Source organism: Pecten maximus, chromosome 1 (genome assembly GCF_902652985.1).
Source record: "Pecten maximus chromosome 1, xPecMax1.1, whole genome shotgun sequence".
NCBI lineage: Eukaryota > Metazoa > Mollusca > Bivalvia > Pectinida > Pectinidae > Pecten > Pecten maximus.
Genome location: NC_047015.1, coordinates 30120965 through 30145403, shown reverse-complemented (window position 1 = coordinate 30145403; position 24439 = coordinate 30120965). Strand labels below are relative to the sequence as shown.

The 24439-nt window shown below is 36.1% G+C and overlaps 1 protein-coding gene across 1 annotated transcript in view; it reads right to left on the bottom strand.

Annotated features, from left to right (window-relative positions):
* Window positions 1-21694, bottom strand: part of LOC117329793 (ras-related protein Rap-2c-like) — a 97915-nt gene extending 76221 nt beyond the window's left edge. Inside the window, exon 1 of the mRNA XM_033887945.1 lies at window positions 20997-21694. The gene's annotated coding sequence lies outside the window, so the exon portion shown is untranslated. The remainder of the gene's footprint in view (window positions 1-20996) is intronic.
* Between the last annotated feature and the right edge of the window lie 2745 nt (window positions 21695-24439).

The following is a 24439-nucleotide window of genomic DNA, read 5'->3' as shown; positions in this document are numbered from 1 at the left end:
AGTGTACAAACATTTTAGACTTCATGTCTACTGTTGATATCTAGTGTACAAACATTTTAGACTTCATGTCGACTGTTGATATCTAGTGTACAAACATTTTAGACTTGATGTCGACTGTTGATATCTAGTGTACAAACATTTTAGACTACATGTCGACTGTTGATATCTAGTGTACAAACATTTTAAACTTCATGTCGTCATTTTACCTGCAAAATTCATATTGTGACATTTCGTTCTAAACCTTTTTATTTTCCTATGTCGCTTCTAAGGTACCAAACATGTGAGGCGTTAACATCACTCACGAGCTATAGAAGAATGCTCGGCTCTGCGGTATTAAACTCCCGGTATGTTTTGGAAGGTGTTGGTATCTTGTGTCTTGTACAATAGTTTGATTTGTGACCAAAACAGATATTAGGATTATCATTAATGATGTTTACACAATAACTAGTGAGGGGAGATAAAATGAATGGATTCACTATAAATAAACATCCAATTATTAGATGGCAGAAACGAGGCCAAAGCATTTTCTCCTTTTCCTTGTGCAGCATTTCGTTTTTTATTTGATTAAGCTTGAAACGGAATACATTATTCAGGGCGGACCTCGCCATCCGTCGAGTTGGTCTCCACTTATTACCCGGCCCAGCTGCTTAATGCCCGCTTACAGATAATTGAACAGAAAGCATTATCGAAATATTGCTCATTTTTCAAGTTAACATTGCGTGTTTTTGAACTCAAACAGATCACGTGACGAAAAAAAGTTGTTTTAAACACTCGAGTATCTCTCCTGTAAAGTTGCTAGAATATTTAGCATGTAGACAGTCTGTACCATATTCAGTAAACACGCGCGCAACGTTACAGCCAAAGTGACGTAATGAGGTAAATATATCCCTCCAGAGAAAACATTAAAATAGGTTGATATTCTGACTTCATTTCATACAAATGAATGTAAAGCGACTCCACAAATCAAACAATATTTTAAGATGATATAAAATCCCGCAGCGTTTCCACATTTTTATATTATATTTGACAGCCATAGGCAACATCTGAGGTCACGTGGTTATTTATCAGGGAGTTAGTTCCGTTGTTATTGATTACCCATCATACGTCTGTAATTAAGCAGTAAATTTAATACCAGTTTTATCTCAAAATAAGAATAATTACCCATTTAATGGCAAAATTATTTTGCTTTCGCCAAAGGCGTTGTGGTAGAAGGATGTGTTGTCCTATCGTAACTCAACCACGATGGGGCTAAATGTATGGGTCTGGTAGGTGAACTCAATATGTACAGCGTACCTGTAAGTCTCCGGTCGTGTATACCGAGAGGGTGATTAGGATCACATGATACACCGAAAATAGGGGACGTATCGATACACCGGAATCAGGTGACTAATGACACGTGCTATGGGTCATCTGAAGTTCAGCAAGAGAATGGCAGAATTATATGTATAGAATCGAGACAAAAATAACCTGATCTGCTGATAAGCAATTTTGAGTCTAATTTCACAACGTGGTTCCTGGAAAGTATATTACATTTGTAGTTTCATTGTCGGGTATTACCCTTAAAACGTGATTCATGGCACGTTAATAATATTACACAAAATTCGGACTAAAAACAACCCTTTTAACAACAGCTACTAAAGCCTTAAAGTATCTAAAGACAGAACTCTGTCAAATGTGTATTTATGTCAAAACACAGTACAGCAAAACATCAAACTGTAATGCAGGCATAGTGAAGCAAACCACTATCTTTAACTTTCCTGTCCTGGGTAGAAACATAACGCACTCTCTTGTTATTTCGACTTTACAAATAGTACGGAATTGTGGTAATCCCTTTCTGAGTATCTATGATTACAGGACACAAGGTCATGTTCACGCACTGTCATACACGTATAAGGCAACAGGTACCCATTATTTGATCAGGTCTACTCATCTATTGATAAGAATATGTAATCTGTTTGATCGAATGGCCATGTTTATGTAAGCTATTACATGTAGATAAAATGACCATGTTTATCCATTACTTAATGTTTTTAAGGTTATCTAATCTGTTAGGTAGAATGGCCATGTTTTTGCTATTTATTAGTTAAATAAGGAGGTCATATTATATATGTTGTTTTTATTATTAAATTACAAGGACCTAAAAAATGCCACTTTTATAGATAACTCCTTATCTTGGCTGTTCAGAAAGTCATCCACTGCATGTATGACTTCATCATCGGACTGAAAGTGGGTGCCTTAATTAGCTGTTTTCAGTTTTGGAAATAGATGAAAGTCTGACGGAGCGAGGTCAGGTGAATAAGGCGGATGCTGAATCAATTTAAAGCCAAAATCGTGAATGGCAGACATAGCAATGACAGACTTGTGAACAGGAGCATTGTCTTCATGGAATAACACACCTTTAGTGAGCTTTCCGCGGCGCTTAAGTTTAATATTTTCCCGTCACTGCCTCCAGAAGTGAAGCATAGTATGTGCCATTGATTATTTGTCCCTTTTGGAGATAATCTATCAGCAGAATACCATCTGAAAAACGAGGCCATAACCTTCCCAGCAGATGGAACACTTTTTGCCTTCTTTGGCGGGGGAGAGCCAAGGTGTTTCCATTGTTTCGATTGCTGTTTGGCCTCTGGGGTAAAATGATGAACCAATGTTTCATCCATAGTGACAAATCTCTGAAGAAAGTTGGCAGGCTCTTCCTCAAAAGGATTAAGATTAGCACGCGATAATGTGCGTATGGTGGGCTTATGATCAACTGTCAGAAGTCTTGGTACCGATCGGGCCGAAAGCTTTCTCATTGCTCCTCGGTCAGTATGGAATGTATTCTTTCCTGTTAAATGCCAACTCTACTGGCTATACATCTTTCTGTGACTCTTTTGTCAGTCTAACAATATCATGAGCTTTATAGACCATTTCTGGGGTTGCAACATTGACATGCCTTCCGGGACGGGGTCATCCTCAAGGCTCTGACGGCCGCGCTTAAATTCCGTCACCCACCTTTTCACTGTAACATATGATAGGGCATCTTTCTCTAGTGTTGGTGCCATATCATTATGGATATCCTAAGGTGTTAAACCCTTTTTAATGCAAATATTGGATCACTGCTGTTTCACCGATTTTGTCCATTTTGCAAAAGCCGCTTGTCTTGTTTATTTTGGGGTGCTACCTCGTCGATAAAATCTAACCAAATGAAACCAGTCCTTTGGTACCCGGCCCTATATAGTCAGAGAATAGCAGGACTTAAAACGATCATCATTGAGTACATCCTTCAATACGAGGCTCACAACATAGCAACCATCCCTCGTAGGTCACGTACAATCATGTTAAGTCATATGTATCCATTCTTAATTTGAAAATCATTCTTCTATTGTTAAATAAGGCAACATTTAGTCATGTTTAAATCACATATATCCAGACACAATGTTATGTTTACTTACAAAGAGATCGCATTCACAATAACTGTAAATGCAATACGGAGGCAGTTCAATTCTTAATTAAAATTCAATGTGATACGTCCAGTATACTAGTATCGTGTGCCGTTATAACTCGAATTAATATCTCTGGTTACTAACTTCACCGATACATTCATCTGATAACAATATAATGTATAGCGAAATCTAAAGAGCCGCATGACAAAATTAGAGAACAGTCAACAATGAATCGGGTTTAATCATTGATGTCAACAGTATGAGACAATTAGTTACAAAATAGCAACTGTACCTAATTCAATAGCCTCGTACCACGTGTTTAGACTAGCTGTAAGATCACGTGGACGACATTGTGTAAAGCTGGCACCGACCTGGTATGACGTTTGTTAGAACAGGTGATACGACAGACACTCCAGGTGCATTAAGGCGAATTACGTCATTTAATATCATTACAGTGTCATTCCAAATCCAGGTTTGTTCAGGGAACAAAATTCATAATGCCATAATGCAATCATAAAGGCCACTATGCATAATAAATCTCATGTATTATGTATGATGCTAATTGAGCAGGAAATATATATGTAATGCTTTCTACATATATAGAGATATTATAATTTTATATCAAGAGTACCGTCATGGTACAAAGCTCGCCTTACTGTGTATAACACAATACCTTACACTAACATTTGGCGCTGAGTTCACCAACTGGAAACTATTGCAATATACCGATGTTTTAACAAAACATATTGCAATATTGAAAGACAAAATAGACATAGTATGCATTAGGTTTTGCATTTTAATAAGCATTGAAATTATAATTATCATGAAATAATAGTTAACGTCAACAGCATCCCTGAAACCAAATATTGGAACCCTAGTACAATTATCAAAGAGCTTACTGATGCCTTTCAACACTTTCACCAAAAACGACAGCAGGGGTGACAACATAATCCCTCTCTCTCTTCGAGATACCAATAAGAAACAGTAAAAAGAAATGCCGAAATCTTAACACACGTAGTCGAACTAATCATCATGCAGGTAAATAGAAATGGAATTCAATGACATGCTCTTGAAGTGCTAATAAAAGCAATGAAAAAACACAGGTATCACAGCCTACAGAAGAATACATTTAAAGAGACACAGCAGTAGTCCTAACAATTGTCAAGACTCACTCAGTAGAAGAATGAATTCCCTCACTATGGAAAGATTTCTTCTAAGAAATGTTAAGGATTTAAAATATCTCTCTCTTTCCAGATAATCAACATTTTAAATCAAAAATTCTGTAAAAAGGATTAGAATCGTGATTTAACGGTAGGAAGAGTGAAAAGTCTGATGGCTCGATTAAGTGACGTCTAGTTAGGTTTCATGTCCGGATACAAACATTGCATATCTTGACCGTCAACAGGGTTAATGTAACACGGAACCAATATTACACTAAACCTTCGTCTGTCAAACATGGGGAATGCATGAGTAATGATGAGTAACAATGCCTTTCTACATGTTAACAGTGAGACAAGGATCAAATGACTGGAAGTTTCGTCTGGATGTTTCTGTTATATTGTGTTTTTCAGTCTGTACATGTACACCTAGTGTGTTACATCCTTTCACGGTCTTGTCATTCGTTCACTTCGTTCAGTATTTTGAAATACCGAATACCAGACTGGCTTGGTTATTTTAAATAGAGCAATTGAATGAAACATTTTAACTAATAAGTAGATGGTGTACACATATATTAGAAAGACATAATCATTTGCATTTTATATTGAATTGATTTATGCATAGTATGTAAAATGATATTAGACCGGCTTTAATCCTATATGATAAGTATTGCTACTTTATATTGTCGCGAATCTGTTAGCGACAGATCTGAAATATCAATTAAAAGTAAAAAATAGATAGATACATTGCCACATGCGTATGTTTCCTATCGAATTTGTCAACAATGTGAACATGATTATGATATTGAAGACAAATAGTGATCGCTCAGGGGTTTCTAAAAAACGGAAACTCCAATTGACTACCCGGAAAAAATCACAGTCTGAGAGATGTACCCTCATATATGTATTTCAACGTACACTGAAGGAAGTGTGGGGTTCGGTATGGCCAATCGTAATGTTGTATTGATAGGGTGTACAGTGGACAGCTAAGTGTATGAGTACAGCATAAAATACACATGTGAAACCTCTATGAAAAAAAAACCATATAGAAATCAAACACAGAATATCTCTCATCGTCTAGTTCGTTCACTTGATTAAAACTGCTCTTCTAAAGAAATAATAACAAAAGAAACAAAATAATTGGTTCCAAATGATATAACGAAGGAAAGCAAATAAAAATTCACCATTGAAATGATAAAAAGACTATATTCTAAACGTGTATGAGTGTTGGGAGAGTGTCGCTTTAAGGGTAGACACTATCCGTTTCTAGCTCATTAAATCCAGTAATACAAAAGGAGGAAGAAATAGTTAGAGGGTAAATGGTCAAGTGATGTTAGCAGTACGACCATCACAATAGTCTGTAACAATGCCATTCAACCATGGTCAGTCGTGTAACAAAGGTCATTGACTGCTGACCAGGGCGCCACTACGACCCATTATCATCATCAGCCTTGTTACATCCATAACATATCTCAGGATATGTGTAGTTAGGGTTACGGGACATCTAAAGAGCAAATCCAGTAAAAATAGTGATGTTTTACAATCCTATAAATTCCTACTATGGTGCAATTAAACAAAATAGCTTTTGGTAGTTATCATGACAAACAGTGGGACTTGCTGTTGACATGTATTTTGTTAAGACATTTGTAAATTTCAACAAAACATGCGAAAATTGCATGTTTCTAGGGAGACAATTAGCTAATTTCTATCACATATATTGCACAAAATAGTCATACCGCTTTTGCTCATAGTTGTTTCAGGCACGCAGTAGGAGCATTAGTTTGACCAGATATAACTCTATAAACTGTCTGAAACTGATTCGATTTTGACCCTGAAATGCAAATAGCATATAAAGCGGTATTTCCCAAATTAAGAAAGGCTGTTATTAGAAACTATAAAGAATTCTAGACATGGCAAAAAAAAAATTGTTTTAGGGGAAAGTTCAACCGCTGAGTTTGGGCTAAAAGATGCATATTTCATTCGGGCCAACAAGCGTGATTGATATAAGTTGATATAACTTGTTTCGCTATTGTTGTAAAATAAATAAAGTTTACATTTGTTTTTAAACAAACGTTTCTATCAATCCCTAGTCAGTTTTACGAAATAATGTTCTAGCTAGATGTACACAGTGTATTGGGTAAAGTTTTACGATATTGTAGATCGATGTTCTACATAATTTACACTAGAACGTTTTATTCTGATCATTTTTCAATGTTCACTTCTCGATTGTTAACAATTTTTTCTAATAAAAAGAAACTGCATAAGAATATTTGATATATTGATGTCTTATGTATTCAAAATTCCGCGGAAATATATATATATATATTTGCGAAACCGTTCCTCGCATGGCTCACTTTATCATCATTAGACACTGCATTGTCGCAAATATGCGTTTGATCCGCTTTACGTTACTTGTAAAACTCAATTCGCGTCATTATAGTCACGAGGTACTGACGCAATTCTGACAGCACAGCAAGGTACACACTAATCGATAAGTGTATGGCTGGTATCCGGTACGACATGGGTTCCGCTTTGTCAGTCAAGCTGCATGACACCTACTGGTATTACAAACCTACTTTAGATATTACATTGTATATAAGCAAACAGCCATACAAAGTAATTATGCCAGGTCATATGACGGTACAACATGTAATAAACCTCACGACGGGATAGTCTACACAAGGAGGATAGCTACCCGAACAAAGACACTGACAAATCAGCCGACAGATTATAACGCTGTAAAAGGAGAATCACATTCCACCAACGGACGGCATCTTGTCTTTCTCGCAAATAAAATATTCTATCTATCTTTTTTGAAATGTAAGGATCAATAAATGGTGCTGCGAAACTTAAATATTGCTGTTTCGAGGTGAAAAGTACACGTGGTCTTTATATGAAAACATGTACAGTTTTATATAGTGACCAGCTTCATATAACCTGCTAAAATTACTGCTAACCAATGTTTTCTAGGCTAGATAAATGGAGTATATGTCTTTATTTATGACAAAAACATGTATATTGGTCAATATAATTCTTATACTGTATGTAAATCCATCAAACATCCAAAATCCTTTGATAATAAAAAAAAACTGGCCCAACAAATGTTTTGAAATTAACACAGACGGCCCAAAGACAAGATTTGTTATTCGCTAAAAAACATTACGTTTAAGGTCTTTGTATGATTGCTAATTCTTCATTTCAAAACGACATGATCAAAAGGCTGTGTATCTTTGTATTATTGTTACGTCGACGACGTTATGTTCTTTCTTCGTCTTAATGTCATTACTGTGGAATTGTTATACACCAGTGTCCGCCAGGTCCGTTGGTATCTAAGACACGAACCTAATAATTATCTATCATTTTCAGAAGAACGTAATTCTCTCTTCTATTTTTTTGTTAAAGAAAAAAGTTCAGCGAGTACAAAAAATTGTAAAATTCCTGTGTATTTCAATCGATTTATAAAAAGCACTGAATTGCAATCATAGCCATATGAAAGAGATTTGAAAGCGAAGGAAATTAGATGTAAATTGCATGAAGATCTCCGGCTTCCTTTGTATTCTTTTCTGTGAAATATTGGCGTACCTATTTCCCCGATCGTAATCTTGAAGCGGTTTGATTCAACATTTTGTTTGACTTGAAGGTGTTTCAAAACAATTAAGAACCGCCCAGGTTTACGTATGATTACATATGAATAGGAATGTGCCACATTGTTGTACATAGCCAATAACTACCACTCACTGACTGACTCACTGACTCGATGTCTCACTCACTGACTCATCGACTCGCTCACTGACTCGCTAACTCATTCTTCATTGACTAACTCATTCTCCAATCACTGACCTCTCTGACTCACTCATTGACTCTCTAACTGAATGACCCACATGTCACTCATTGGCTCACCTAGAGACTCACCCACTAGCCACTCACCCAGAGACCCACCCAGAGACTCACTCACTCACTCACTCACTCACTCACTCACTCACTCACTCACTCACTCACTCACTCACTCACTCACTCACTCACTCACTCACTCACTCACTCACTCACTCACTCACTCACTCACTCACTCACTCACTGACTTGACTCAATCACTCACTGACTTGACTCACTCACTGTGTTGACTGACTGACTGACTGACTCACTCACTGACTTGACTGACTCACTGACTTGACTCACTCACTGACTCACTAACTTGACTCACTCACTGACTCACTCACTGACTGACTCACTCACCGACTCACTCACTGACTGACTGACTGACTGACTGACTGACTCACTCACTCACTCACTCACTCACTCACTCACTCACCGACTCACTGACTCACCGACTCACTGACTCACTCACTGACTCACTCACTGACTCACTCACTGACTCACTGACTGACTTACTGACTGACTGACTGACTGACTGACTGACTGACTGACTGACTGACTCACTCACTCACTCACTCACTCACTCACTCACTCACTCACTCACTCACTCACTCACTCACTCACTCACTCACTCACTCACTCACTCACTCACTCACTCACTCACTCACTCACTCACTCACTCACTCACTCGCTCGCTCACTGATTCACTGACTCACTCACTCACTCACTCACTCACTCACTGACTCACTCACTCTTACTCACTCAAATATTTGAATGCAATAAAAGTAATGATCTTACGACAAATTGTTGATGAAAAGAGATACTGTTGCAGCGACTTATACAGGCAGATATACAAGGGGTAGCGATCACTTTTTTCAAGGCGAGGTTTTATAGGGTTGTGTGTGTACGGTTGTATATCCCTGTATGCATGTTATATCCCTGTATGTGAGACTTTATAGTGTTGTATGTGTAAGGTTGTGTATCCCTGTATGTGAGATGTTATAGGGTTGTATGTGTAAGGCTGTATATCCCTGTATGTGAGATGTTATAGTGTTGTATGTGTAAGGTTGTATATCCCTGTATGTGAGATGTTATAGTATTGTATGTGTAAGGTTGTGTATCCCTGTATGTGAGATGTTATAGTGTTGTATGTGGAAGGTTGTGTATCCCTGTATGTGAGACTGTATAGTGTTGTATGTGTAAAGCTGTATATCCCTGTATGTGAGATGTTATAGTGTTGTATGTGTAAGGTTGTGTATCCCTGTATGTGAGATGTTATAGGGTTGTATGTGTAAGGTTGTATATCCCTGTATGTGAGATGTAATAGTGTTGTATGTGTAAGGTTGTATATCCCTGTATGTGAGACTGTATAGTGTTGTATGTGTAAGGTTGTATATCCCTGTATGTGAGATGTAATAGTGTTGTATGTGTAAGGTTGTATATCCCTGTATGTGAGACTGTATAGTGTTGTATGTGTAAAGCTGTATATCCCTGTATGTGAGATATTATAGTGTTGTATGTGTAAGGTTATATATCCCTGTATGTGATATGTTATAGTGTTGTATGTGTAAGATTGTATATCCCTGTATGTGAGATATTATAGTGTTGTATGTGTAAGGTTGTGTATCCCTGTATGTGAGATGTTATAGTGTTGTATGTGTAAGGTTGTATATCCCTGTATGTGAGATGTTATAGTGTTGTATGTGTAAGGTTATATATCCCTGTATGTGAGATATTATAGTGTTGTATGTGTAAGGTTATATATCGCTGTATGTGAGATGTTATAGTGTTGTATGTGTAAGGTTGTGTATCCCTGTATGTGAGATGTTATAGTGTTGTATGTGTAAGGTTATATATCCCTGTATGTGAGATATTATAGTGTTGTATGTGTAAGGTTATATATCCCTGTATGTGAGATGTTATAGGGTTGTATGTGTAAGGTTGTATATCCCTGTATGTGAGATGTTATAGGGTTGTATGTGTAAAGCTGTATATCCCTGTATGTGATATGTTATAGTGTTGTATGTATAAGGTTATATATCGCTGTATGTGAGATGTTATAGTGTTGTATGTGTAAGGTTGTGTATCCCTGTATGTGAGATGTTATAATGTTGTATGTGTAAGGTTGTGTATCCCTGTATGTGAGATGTTATAGTGTTGTATGTGTAAGGATGTGTATCCCTGTATGTGAGACTGTATAGTGTTGTATGTGTAAGGCTGTATATCCCTGTATGTGAGATGTTATATGGTTGTATGTGTAAGGCTGTATTTCCCTGTATGTGAGATGTAATAGTGTTGTATGTGTAAGGTTGTATATCCCTGTATGTGATATGTTATAGGGTTGTATATGTAAGGTTGTATATCCCTGTATGTGAGATGTTATAGTGTTGTATGTGTAAGGTTGTGTATCCCTGTATGTGAGGCTTTATATGGTTGTATGTGTAAGGTTGTATATCCCTGTATGTGAGATGTTATAGTGTTGTATGTGTAAGGTTGTGTATCCCTGTATGTGAGACTTTATATGGTTGTATGTGTAAGGTTGTATATCCCTGTATGTGAGATGTTATAGTGTTGTATGTGTAAGGCTGTATATCCCTGTATGTGAGATGTTATAGTGTTGTATGTGTAAGGTTGTGTATCCCTGTATGTGAGATGTTATAGTGTTGTATGTGGAAGGTTGTGTATCCCTGTATGTGAGATGTTATAGGGTTGTATGTGTAAGGCTGTATATCCCTGTATGTGAGATGTTATAGTGTTGTATGTGTAAGGTTGTGTATCCCTGTATGTGAGATGTTATAGGGTTGTATGTGTAAGGCTGTATATCCCTGTATGTGATATGTTATAGGGTTGTATGTGTAAGGTTGTATATCCCTGTATGTGAGATGTTATAGTGTTGTATGTGTAAGGTTGTGTATCCCTGTATGTGAGACTGTATAGTGTTGTATGTGTAAGGTTGTATATCCCTGTATGTGAGATGTTATATGGTTGTATGTGTAAGGTTGTATATCCATGTATGTGAGATGTTATAGGTTTGTATGTGTAAGGTTGTGTATCCCTGTATGTGAGATGTTATAATGTTGTATGTGTAAGGTTGTGTATCCCTGTATGTGAGATGTTATAGTGTTGTATGTGTAAGGTTGTATATCCCCGTATGTGATATGTTATAGTGTTGTATGTGTAAGGTTGTATAGCCCTGTATGTGAGATGTTATAGGGTTGTATGTGTAAGGTTGTGTATCCCTGTATGTGAGACTGTATGGTGTTGTATTCGTAAGGTTGTGTATCCCTGTATGTGAGATATTATAGGGTTGTATGTAAGGTTGTGTATCCCTGTATGTAAGGTTGTGTATCCCTGTATGTAAGGTTGTGTATCCCTGTATGTGAGATGTTATAGTGGTGTATGTGTAAGGTTGTATATCCCTGTATGTGAGATGTTATAGGGTTGTATGTGTAAGGTTGTGTATCCCTGTATGCATGTTATATCCCTGTATGTAAGGTTGTGTATCCCTGTATGCAAGGTTGTATATCCCTGTATGTGATATGTTATAGGGTTGTATGTGTAAGGTTGTGTATCCCTGTATGTGATATGTTATAGGGTTGTATGTAAGGTTGTATATCCCTGTATGTGAGATGTTATAGGGTTGTATGTGTAAGGTTGTGTATCCCTGTATGTGAGATGTTATAGGGTTGTATGTGTAAAGCTGTATATCCCTGTATGTGAGATGTTATAGGGTTGTATGTGTTAGGTTGTATATCCCTGTATGTGAGATGTAATAGTGTTGTATGTGTAAGGTTGTATATCCCTGTATGTGATATGTTATAGTGTTGTATGTGTAAGGTTGTGTATCCCTGTAAGTGAGATGTTATAGTGTTGTATGTGTAAGGTTGTGTATCCCTGTAAGTGAGATGTTATAGTGTTGTATGTGTAAGGTTGTGTATCCCTGTAAGTGAGATGTTATAGTGTTATATGTGTAAGGTTGTATATCCCTGTATGTGATATGTTATAGGGTTGTATGTGTAAGGTTGTATATCCCTGTATGTGATATGTTATAGGGTTGTATGTGTAAGGTTGTGTATCCCTGTATGTGAGATGTTATAGGGTTGTATGTGTAAAGCTGTATATCCCTGTATGTGATATGTTATAGGGTTGTATGTGTTAGGTTGTATATCCCTGTATGTGAGATGTAATAGTGTTGTATGTGTAAGGTTGTATATCCCTGTATGTGATATGTTATAGTGTTGTATGTGTAAGGTTGTATATCCCTGTATGTGATATGTTATAGTGTTGTAGGTGTAAGGTTGTGTATCCCTGTATGTGATATGTTATAGGGTTGTATGTAAGGTTGTATATCCCTGTATGTGATATGTTATAGGGTTGTATGTGTAAGGTTGTGTATCCCTGTATGTAGATGTTATAGGGTTGTATGTGTAAGGTTGTATTATCCCTGTATGTGAAGATGTTATAGGGTTGTATGGGTAAGGTTGTATATCCCTGTAGTGAGATGTTATAGGTTGTATGTGTAAGGTTGTATATCCCTGTATGTGAGATGTTATAGGGTTGTATGTGTAAGGTTGTGTATCCCTGTATGTGAGATGTTATAGGGTTGTATGTGTAAGGTTGTATATCCCGGTATGTGAGACTGTATAGTGTTGTATGTGTAAGGTTGTGTATCCCTGTATGTGAGATGTTATAGGGTTGTATGTGTAAGGTTGTGTATCCCTGTATGTGAGATGTTATAGGGTTGTATGTGTAAGGTTGTATATCCCTGTATGTGAGACTGTATAGTGTTGTATGTGTAAGGTTGTGTATCCCTGTATGTGAGATGTTATAGTGGTTGTATGTGTAAGGGCTTGGTATATCCCGTATGTGAGATGTTATAGGGTTGTATGTGTAAGGTTGTGTATCCCTGTATGTGAGATGTTATATGGTTGTATGTGTAAGGTTGTGTATCCCTGTATGTGAGATGTTATAGGGTTGTATGTGTAAGGCTGTATATCCCTGTATGTGATATGTTATAGGGTTGTATGTGTAAGGTTGTATATCCCTGTATGTGAGATGTTATAGTGTTGTATGTGTAAGGTTGTGTATCCCTGTATGTGAGACTGTATAGTGTTGTATGTGTAAGGTTGTATATCCCTGTATGTGAGATGTTATATGGTTGTATGTGTAAGGTTGTATATCCCTGTATGTGAGATGTTATAGGTTTGTATGTGTAAGGTTGTGTATCCCTGTATGTGAGATGTTATAATGTTGTATGTGTAAGGTTGTGTATCCCTGTATGTGAGACTGTATAGTGTTGTATGTGTAAAGCTGTATATCCCTGTATGTGATATGTTATAGGGTTGTATGTGTAAGGCTGTATATCCCTGTATGTGAGATGTTATAGGGTTGTATGTGTAAGGTTGTATATCCCTGTATGTGAGATGTTATAGGGTTGTATGTGTAAGGTTGTATATCCCTGTATGTGATATGCTATAGTGGTGTATGTGTAAGGTTGTATATCCCTGTATGTGAGATGTTATAGGGTTGTATGTGTAAGGTTGTGTATCCCTGTATGTGAGATGTTATATGGTTGTATGTGTAAGGTTGTGTATCCCTGTATGTGAGATGTTATAGGGTTGTATGTGTAAGGCTGTATATCCCTGTATGTGATATGTTATAGGGTTGTATGTGTAAGGTTGTATATCCCTGTATGTGAGATGTTATAGTGTTGTATGTGTAAGGTTGTGTATCCCTGTATGTGAGACTGTATAGTGTTGTATGTGTAAGGTTGTATATCCCTGTATGTGAGATGTTATATGGTTGTATGTGTAAGGTTGTATATCCCTGTATGTGAGATGTTATAGGTTTGTATGTGTAAGGTTGTGTATCCCTGTATGTGAGATGTTATAATGTTGTATGTGTAAGGTTGTGTATCCCTGTATGTGAGATGTTATAGTGTTGTATGTGTAAGGTTGTATATCCCCGTATGTGATATGTTATAGTGTTGTATGTGTAAGGTTGTATAGCCCTGTATGTGAGATGTTATAGGGTTGTATGTGTAAGGTTGTGTATCCCTGTATGTGAGACTGTATGGTGTTGTATTCGTAAGGTTGTGTATCCCTGTATGTGAGATATTATAGGGTTGTATGTAAGGTTGTATATCCCTGTATGTAAGGTTGTGTATCCCTGTATGTAAGGTTGTGTATCCCTGTATGTGAGATGTTATAGTGGTGTATGTGTAAGGTTGTATATCCCTGTATGTGAGATGTTATAGGGTTGTATGTGTAAGGTTGTGTATCCCTGTATGCATGTTATATCCCTGTATGTAAGGTTGTGTATCCCTGTATGCAAGGTTGTATATCCCTGTATGTGATATGTTATAGGGTTGTATGTGTAAGGTTGTGTATCCCTGTATGTGATATGTTATAGGGTTGTATGTAAGGTTGTATATCCCTGTATGTGAGATGTTATAGGGTTGTATGTGTAAGGTTGTGTATCCCTGTAAGTGAGATGTTATAGTGTTATATGTGTAAGGTTGTGTATCCCTGTATGTGAGATGTTATAGGGTTGTATGTGTAAAGCTGTATATCCCTGTATGTGAGATGTTATAGGGTTGTATGTGTAACGTTGTATATCCCTGTATGTGAGATGTAATAGTGTTGTATGTGTAAGGTTGTATATCCCTGTATGTGATATGTTATAGTGTTGTATGTGTAAGGTTGTATATCCCTGTATGTGATATGTTATAGTGTTGTAGGTGTAAGGTTGTGTATCCCTGTATGTGATATGTTATAGGGTTGTATGTAAGGTTGTATATCCCTGTATGTGATATGTTATAGGGTTGTATGTGTAAGGTTGTATATCCCTGTATGTGAGACTGTATAGTGTTGTATGTGTAAGGTTGTATATCCCTGTATGTGAGACTGTATAGTGTTGTATGTGTAAAGCTGTATATCCCTGTATGTGATATGTTATAGGGTTGTATGTGTAAGGCTGTATATCCCTGTATGTGAGATGTTATAGGGTTGTATGTGTAAGGTTGTATATCCCTGTATGTGAGATGTTATAGGGTTGTATGTGTAAGGTTGTATATCCCTGTATGTGATATGCTATAGTGGTGTATGTGTAAGGTTGTATATCCCTGTATGTGAGATGTTATAGGGTTGTATGTGTAAGGTTGTGTATCCCTGTATGTGAGATGTTATATGGTTGTATGTGTAAGGTTGTGTATCCCTGTATGTGAGATGTTATAGGGTTGTATGTGTAAGGTTGTATATCCCTGTATGTGAGATGTAATAGGGTTGTAGGTGTAAGGTTGTGTATCCATGTATGTAAGGTTTTGTATCCATGTATGTAAGGTTGTGTATCCCTGTATGTGATGACTGGTTTAGTGTGAACTGACACATGGAGATGACAAGGATTGTAGAACCGCTGAACGATACATATGTTACAATACAACAAACACATGGAGAAAACCTCCCGTTCATTGACGTTCGTGATCCTTGTCAATATTAATGTAAAATCATGTTTGATTCATGATGTGTGTTCTGTTCAAATATAGTTATTATAGAAATTCTTCACATCTCTATCTAACTACAGATTTATACAACGTCATTTGAGAGGTTAAGTTTGGACAGCAAATGACGTTATGTCATGTTCTCTAAGATAATCTAAGCACCGCGTCTGTACTACAGGCATAGTCTTTGGTAACGACCCCTGTTACAGAACACAGATGTCCTGTTTGATTTTAAATGGAACAGTTTCCAATCGACAAATACTCCGTTGTTAGATCGATGATGTCTGGCTAGAATTAGAATCAATCATGGTAATAAAGACGCTTTACATTTAAATTAAGCGTTTAAATCGCATGGATTCGTCCTATTCGCAAATCTGAACAAATCTGTTGGAGCTTTGCGGCTCTACCGAAACTAGACGAATGTCTGCCATAATGCCTTACACAGTCGGAGTAAATGACGTGGTTGCCATGCTAAACACACTTGTTGTATAATGCGAGTTTTAAAGAGTAATTAAAATACAGACGTTATAGGAACATTGAACGAATGATAATATACAATAATAGGAAATGTATAAATCATTATACTGATGGCCATATGTCACATTCATGTGACGCAGATGTTATGGTGTTAAAGTTTAGGGGCGACAAGTTTCTTAGTGGTAGCAGTATTCCAAGGGAGCTATTTAGATTCCGAGTATATTGTTACACGCTAAGGCGACGTCCCTATACATTTAACTACGTGTAGCCCAGTTTTTAAGAAAGTAAAGTATTTGAACATCGTTCGACAATAAAGCGTAGTTTGTATATAGTAAGTACAATTGAAATATTAACTTGAGATCGAATAAAACCATAAACTGTAGATAGATTTTGAAAATTTCCGATATACTTCATCTTTTACAAACACGCTGTACCTTCAGTAAGGAATTGTCTTTGTCACATCAAAAGCTCATCTTTCGTTTTCAAACGACGATCGACATTTATACTGTTTTCATACCTTATTAGTCAACAGTCAAAAGTATTTCCCAGAGTGGTCCCAACACCGAGCGACCAACACCGTAGGGCGCCAACACCAAGGGTAAATAGTTCCGAATGGTAACTGTTATCAAAGGCAATAAAACAACTGTTTTGTTAACTGAATAACCCAAACTAATCAGATATAGACCTTTTCTGATCCCAATCCGTCTTCAAGTATTCCATAATGTTTAAGTCGGCAATCGTGATCCGGGATACGCCTAACCATATTTAGTTCCACGCAGGGTCACACTTTTGACATGCATGACTTCTATTAATTTTCGTGCACGTGGGAATGAGTCGAATATACGTATTGAGATATACACTAACATAGAAAGTCAGGTAACAGATTAAAATGTTAGGAACCAATCATACATAGCTGATTACGAGCTTTCGAATATGTCATTACATGTTATCGGATATAGTAGGGGAAGGGCTAAAAACTATGAATTTAGAAAATGGTCGGGCAAGGACTGGTTCCCCCTGGCATTGTATCCTTACTATTCTCCCAGTGATTCTCTAATTAGAATCTATGTTTAGAACCGTCACGTGACTGTAGCCGGAAAAGTATGTGGCAAAAGATACTAATAATTTGTTATGAAGATGTTGGTCTCTTCAATACCCACATAGGTATACATGTACATGTGACATGTAGCCCTTACGAAGATGCCGGCGATTAGCTGCGATAACGTAGCTCTGGACGACGGACAGAAATTTCTGACAGATGGTCGTCGTCAGAGCTACGATTCCCTCCCATTGCTCGTAATGTAGCAAAAAAGTGAACCTCGAAAATGCTACAAATAGCGGATATCGTTTAACTTTGGAGTAATAGTTCGTATAATTAAACATTTCTAATACAATTTTGCAATGTATTAGCCTACCGTCTAATCTAGAAATCTTTAATTCGCATATTCTGATATCATACTGCTCGGAGTTGTCTCCGTGATCCGCCATGATACTTCTCGAAGAACTCTCGCGAGGATTCTAACCCAAATATGGAACCCGTGATCCATATATGGATGAAGCTACTACGATAAATAAATACATAATCAGAGATATTTAACCACTCTTTTGTAACTCTTGTGAAGAAAGCGAATCTTACTTTGCGTAATTGAAATAATTTCAGAATGAATTGACTTTCCTTACCGAGATATATTACTCCGAATCTGTTTTTCTGTTGAAATCTCGCGGGAAACCTCATTAGCATCAATTTATTTTGATTTCCTTATAAGGAAATTGACCTTTACACTTGTATCAAAGATGGCGGTATGTTTGAACTGATATCTCCGTGTATCTTGCTCGTTTTGGATTTTACTATTTATTGTCAAACATTTGAAGTAATGTGCAGGTTTGTTGCTTGAATATTCATAATAGATACCAGAATCATCAATTTACATGTGTTTTTTTATCCGAGAAAATTTTTACCACTGCTAATACTGCCCGATGTGAATCACATCGGGACTTGCTACACTATCGGCAATGGGAGGGACTTCATACCCTGCCGGAGAGCAGTGTAGGCAGGGTATGAATATTCGTTCTAGCCGGCGATCTACGCTGCTCGTTATACTCGATGACACCAACATTGCTGTCAGAAGAAATGTTTTACACAGAATTTCTAAAAAAGGTGCAATATTTTAATTGACCAAGTGCAGATTAAAAACATCATCAAGCTAGGAAGAAAGCTAAATGAATTGCAGTGCGGACGTGTTAGGCCCGTATATTCACCGTAAACCATACAACTTCAGAAATTCAATATTCTCTCTAACATCCACTGGAGAGTCGACCAGTTATGGGAAAATTGGAACAAGAAATCCTTCAACTGGCACACTTTGATCGATGTATCTCCGACTAAGAAATTAGACCTTTTACAATCAGTTACAATCAGTCTCGGATCCGTTACTCAATCTTTTTACAGCAGATTAATTAACAATTAACTCACTGATTTTACTCCCCACTAATTATCAATAGTTTGGCTTGTTTTAAATTAGTAATTAGCTCAACAGCATATAATCAACCATTTTTAACATCATTACAATTTGCTATCAACTCACTTACTCAACATTTTATACCAGATTAAAACAATCAACCGACTTACTGTATTCATACCAGATTAAGACAATTAACTCACTTACTGTATTTATACCAGATTAAGACAATTAAATCACTTACTGTATTTATACCAGATTAAGACAATTAACTCACTTACTACATGTTTACCAGATTAAGACAATTAACCCACTTACTAAATCGTTTAAATATGTTTTTTTTTACTATGACAATGTAAAAATAAGTAGCTTACGAATCAATTAAATGATTTACTCATTCTTTTGAAGTCAGTTAAATAAATTCTAATTCATTTTTTAAATACTACACAGTAGACAACGTTATTTTTGTAGATGTGTTTCACAGTACGCATTATTACTGTCATTTTTTTTTAATTTTCACATTAGACAAAGCTAACTTATATTCTAGATATTCCACAGTAGACAAAGCTAACTCATATTCTAGATATTCCACAGTAGACAAAGCTAACTCATATTCTAGATATTCCACAGTAGACAAAGCTAACTCATATTCTAGATATTCCACAGTAGACAAAGCTAACTCATATTCTAGATATTCCACAGTAGGACAAAGCTAACTCTTTTTCAAAATATTCCAGTAGACAAATTTAACTCATTTGCTCATTATTTCACAGTAGACAAAGCTAACTCATATTCTAGATATTCCACAGTAGACAAAGCTAACTCATATTCTAGATATTCCACAGTAGGACAAAGCTAACTCTTTTTCAAAATATTCCAGTAGACAAATTTAACTCATTTGCTCATTATTTCACAGAAGACAAAGCTTACTCATTTTCTAAATATTCCACAGTAGACAAAGCTAACTCACTTTTTAAATATTTCACAGAAGACAAAGCTAACGATTCATCCGTTTACTCAATCTTTACTGAATAGCGAATATATCATCTCCTTATCATGTTTCTCTAGATTGATATCTTAGTCCCTAACAGCAAAAGTAACAATAGCTGAAAAAAATCAACATTTTAACACAGTAAAAGTTAACAATTACTTCAATTAATAAATTATCTCACTGTATTAGTTGATAAATTGTAATTTAACGGCAAAATTTTCAAATCATCTGTCTTATTCCAATATTACATCCGTTAAAAAAAAGAAAAAGAAAATTACAAAGGACTGCAGCACTATACAAAAGCAAAAAGCATAGTAAAATGCGCTGGTTACCATGGGAAGCAAAATTTCGAAAAAAAAAGAATGTATTCACACCAATATATGGTCTTCCATTATAGTCTAATTTGTCAATATCACACGAAAGTAGCAGCTGATTAGTCACTATAGAATAGACTTCCAGGGGAAAACTACCTGTACGAACCAGAAGGGAGAGAGTTCTAAAGGTTTCGTATTGAACCAGTACATATTCGAATACGCCTGTTAAAGTAAACTTTGAAAACGAGTACATAACATCTTCGTGTGTCCTAATTTGTGTTTTGATAAAAGTTTATATCAGGAATCAGCATATCATCGATTCTAGACAGTATGCTACATGTAGTATTTGGTTTCTATGTATCGCCAGTTTGTAAGCTAAATGCTGAACTGTGTTAAAGTTCAGCACAACTTCATAATTCAGTGACCAATCCACAAAACATTACACAGTGAATTTCCATCTCTACTGGTTAGTGCAAGTTAAGCCGAAAAATGAATTAAATCTAAAATACCATTTTTAAGAATACTGTAAGTATTTGAGTAAATGCATGCACTACAAACAATATGTCCATTTGTATATAATTCATACAAACATAATGTTTATGACATTTTACTTATCATGTAGATGTGTAAAGTTAATGTGTATACTGTACAATCTTACACGTAATGTTAATTTATGTATCATATATATACAATGCTTATGTTTATAAAATATATGTAAAATATATACGTTTATAAGTCAAATCAATGTTGTTAGATTAACATGTATACAACTGTTCATATGTAACACAAACTAGAAACACCTTACCTGTACAGATGGACGATAGATGGAAGTTTAGATGGAAATCAATGTAGGATAGAGTAGATGTACTCGGTAAGCACACTGAATGTCAATCATGTCTTCTCAGTAAGGGTTACTAGAAAATCGGTGTACTCGCCTTAATACTAGATCAGTTCGTCTGACTATTATAGAGTGAATGTTCCGCCTCAATATTAAATATCCCGTGGGATCCACGTAAATACTAGGTAATCTGTGTACACAAACTCACAACCAGATCCAGTTCAATCGGTATTTTGGAATATCCTTTCCCGGATTCTGTTTCCATAGAAATCAAACATCACGTTGGCGTTGATTTCGTCTATTAGAAGTTAAGCGGTTAGATATTCTAGAAATCGTTAGAGCGGGCACATGTTACAGATTCACGTGCAACTGTTCTCCAATAAATGTAGAACATCGATATCTTAATGAAGCTTCCCCTTTATACAGAATGAATGGTCTAATTGGATAGAGGTGTGGGACAACAGCCTTAGTGCGACACGACTCTATCCCAGCTTAGAAATGGAGACGGGACGGAATGGAATTGTCCTTGTATCGCATTGATCCATTAGGCCACTGTGTCTATGTTTCTAGCGTGAAATTAATCACCACCGATACGAACTAGAAGAGCACTTCAACCTGCCCCACACCATACTTATTGACACGACTGGACAAACACAGCCAGCTGGCCACTAGTCAGTTCAGACTCATTCCCATGACAACTTAAAACGCGGAAGCTTTGGGCAGCGTGTCACTTTTTGACGAACAAGTCACTGCTGCTATGAGTGAGATAGATGTAATGACAAAAGAGGGTTACGCCCATTTTATACCTCATCAGTAGGCAAGGAAAGCCAAATAGCTCTAAAAGTATTGATTATCTTCTTTCGAGCTTCGCCTTCAATGTTTCCATTCTCTTCTCAGTGAAGTATCTTTGCATAATGAAGCAACTGACCATTATGACATCACATGCAGTGGGCAGTGGTAATACAGGTCTACACATCCCCTGTGATGCTACCTCGCTACGATCACAACTCTCATATACAACACGTAAACCAGTAATTACATACAATTGAAGTAATTACATATAGTAATAAAACAAGTTATCACGTACATGTAATTAAAAAGGTTTTACACGTAGTTTAAGAGTTAATTGGCCTTTAGTCTTTCGGCTAATCATCTTTGGTTTGTTTTTGTTTAACGTCCTATTAAATTAACAGCCAGGGTCATTTAAGGACATGCCAGGTTTTGGAGGTGGAGGAAAGCCGGAGTACCCGGAGAAAAACCACCGGCCTACGGTCAGTACCTGGCAACTGTCCCACGTAGGTTTCGAACTCGCAACCCAGTGGTGGAGGGCTAGTGTTAAAGTGTCGGTACACCTTAACCACCCGGCCACCGCGGCCCCTTCGGCTAATCATCATAAATCTGTACAACACGATTCAATATAAATTGGGTGATTCAGATAATACAGACATATCATGGAGGATGGACAATATACATATTCTATCTTAGCCTAGTAGTAGAAATGATATTTAGACAGGTTATCTAAATTCTTTTTTATTTTTAACTGTACATAACTTGACTAGCCGCGCCGCAAAAGCGGCATTATCACTTCCACCAACTGATTTTAAATTTCATTTTACCGATTTTAAGCCGTTTGTTACTACACATTTATTATCACTGGCAAAATGAATGGAATCAATTTGTAGAAAATAAACTACACTCAATCAAAGGAAATATCGGCGAATGGTCTCCTTGCTACAGAGACAATCGACGAGACGAGGTTGTTCTTATAGAACGCATTCCTACTTATTTTTTCTTTTCTTTTTCGAGTCTGTTAGCATATACAAAATTTTAAACTATCTGAAAATTATTGGACTGTATCACAAGATTTGAGTAACCATAGCCACTTTTTGATTTTAAACTGATCGTGAGTGTACCAATATTTATCTACATTTTTATATGTTTCGTTCTTTTTATGTCGTTTCGTCTCTTGCCCATTTTGCTCGTATTTTTAATCACTTTTTTTTTGCCCTTATATAATGACCTTAATAGTGTTGATGGGCCGTTCAGCACTTTAACTAACTAACGTGACTAGCACGAACCCATATGGTCGTTTTTTTTATAGTATATCTACAACCTATATAATCGTATTCTACAATATCTATATATATTGATAACCAGAGTAAAACTTGTAGGTAGTGATGCAAGTATCAACCATTTTGTAAAAGGGATATATACAGAATGTCACTTTGCCACAATTGTCTAGGTGTTCACTTCGTGGAATTTTGCGTTTCCGGGTTACGTATGTGTTGTTTGTGTATGGTCGTATTCTATAATGTCTATATCTATAACTATATATGGTTATATTCCATCATGTCTATATTTATAACTATCTATGGTTATATTCTATAATGTCTATATCTATGACTATATATGGTTATATTCTATAATGTCTATATCTATGTATGACTATATATGGTTATATTCTATAATGTCTATATCTATGACTATATATGGTTATATTCTATAATGTCTATATCTATGACTATATATGGTTATATTCTATAATGTCTATATCTATGACTATATATGGTTATATTCTATAATGTCTATATCTATAACTATATATGGTTATATTCTATAATGTCTATATCTATGACTATATATGGTTATATTCTATAATGTCTATATCTATGACTATATATGGTTATATTCTATAATGTCTATATCTATAACTATATATGGTTATATTCTATAATGTCTATATCTATAACTATATATGGTTATATTCTATAATGTCTATATCTATAACTATATATGGTTATATTCTATAATAGCTATATCTATTTAAGGATTAAACTGTCTGTTTTGGTGTCTATGGCCGATATAGATGCCAGAACAAACGTCATATTGTGCGCTAAACGTCATATTGTGCGCTTATACATTTGGTTTTACATTATCGACATATTTTTGTTATTTTTGAAAATTAAAATTGAGTTAGCATAAAAAATATTCAGCGACTTCGTCAATGGGGTTTGACAAATGGAACAGCCTATTTTTTTCAAAATTCATTTGTCACATGCAGATTGGCAAACAAAAAAAGTACATTGAAATAATACGAAAAAAACACAGTCTGTTCAATTCTTTTTATTATTTGTGTAACAATATTGTATAAAATTTCTTTTTTGATGCTTTTTAATTAACATAAAAAAACGGCGTAGTCCTAGGTTTTTTTCATAGAGCCATGATTGTTTACGTTAGTTACAAGTAGTTCGGGTGGGTGAATATATTCATGCGCGGCAATGATCGATGTCACGTTTTGGGTCTCAATTATGCTACATTAACATAGACTGCAAATCTTTTTAACTTGTTTATATCGTGGCCTGCCACCAAAAATGTAAATATATATCTATAATACACATGTATATAGAATT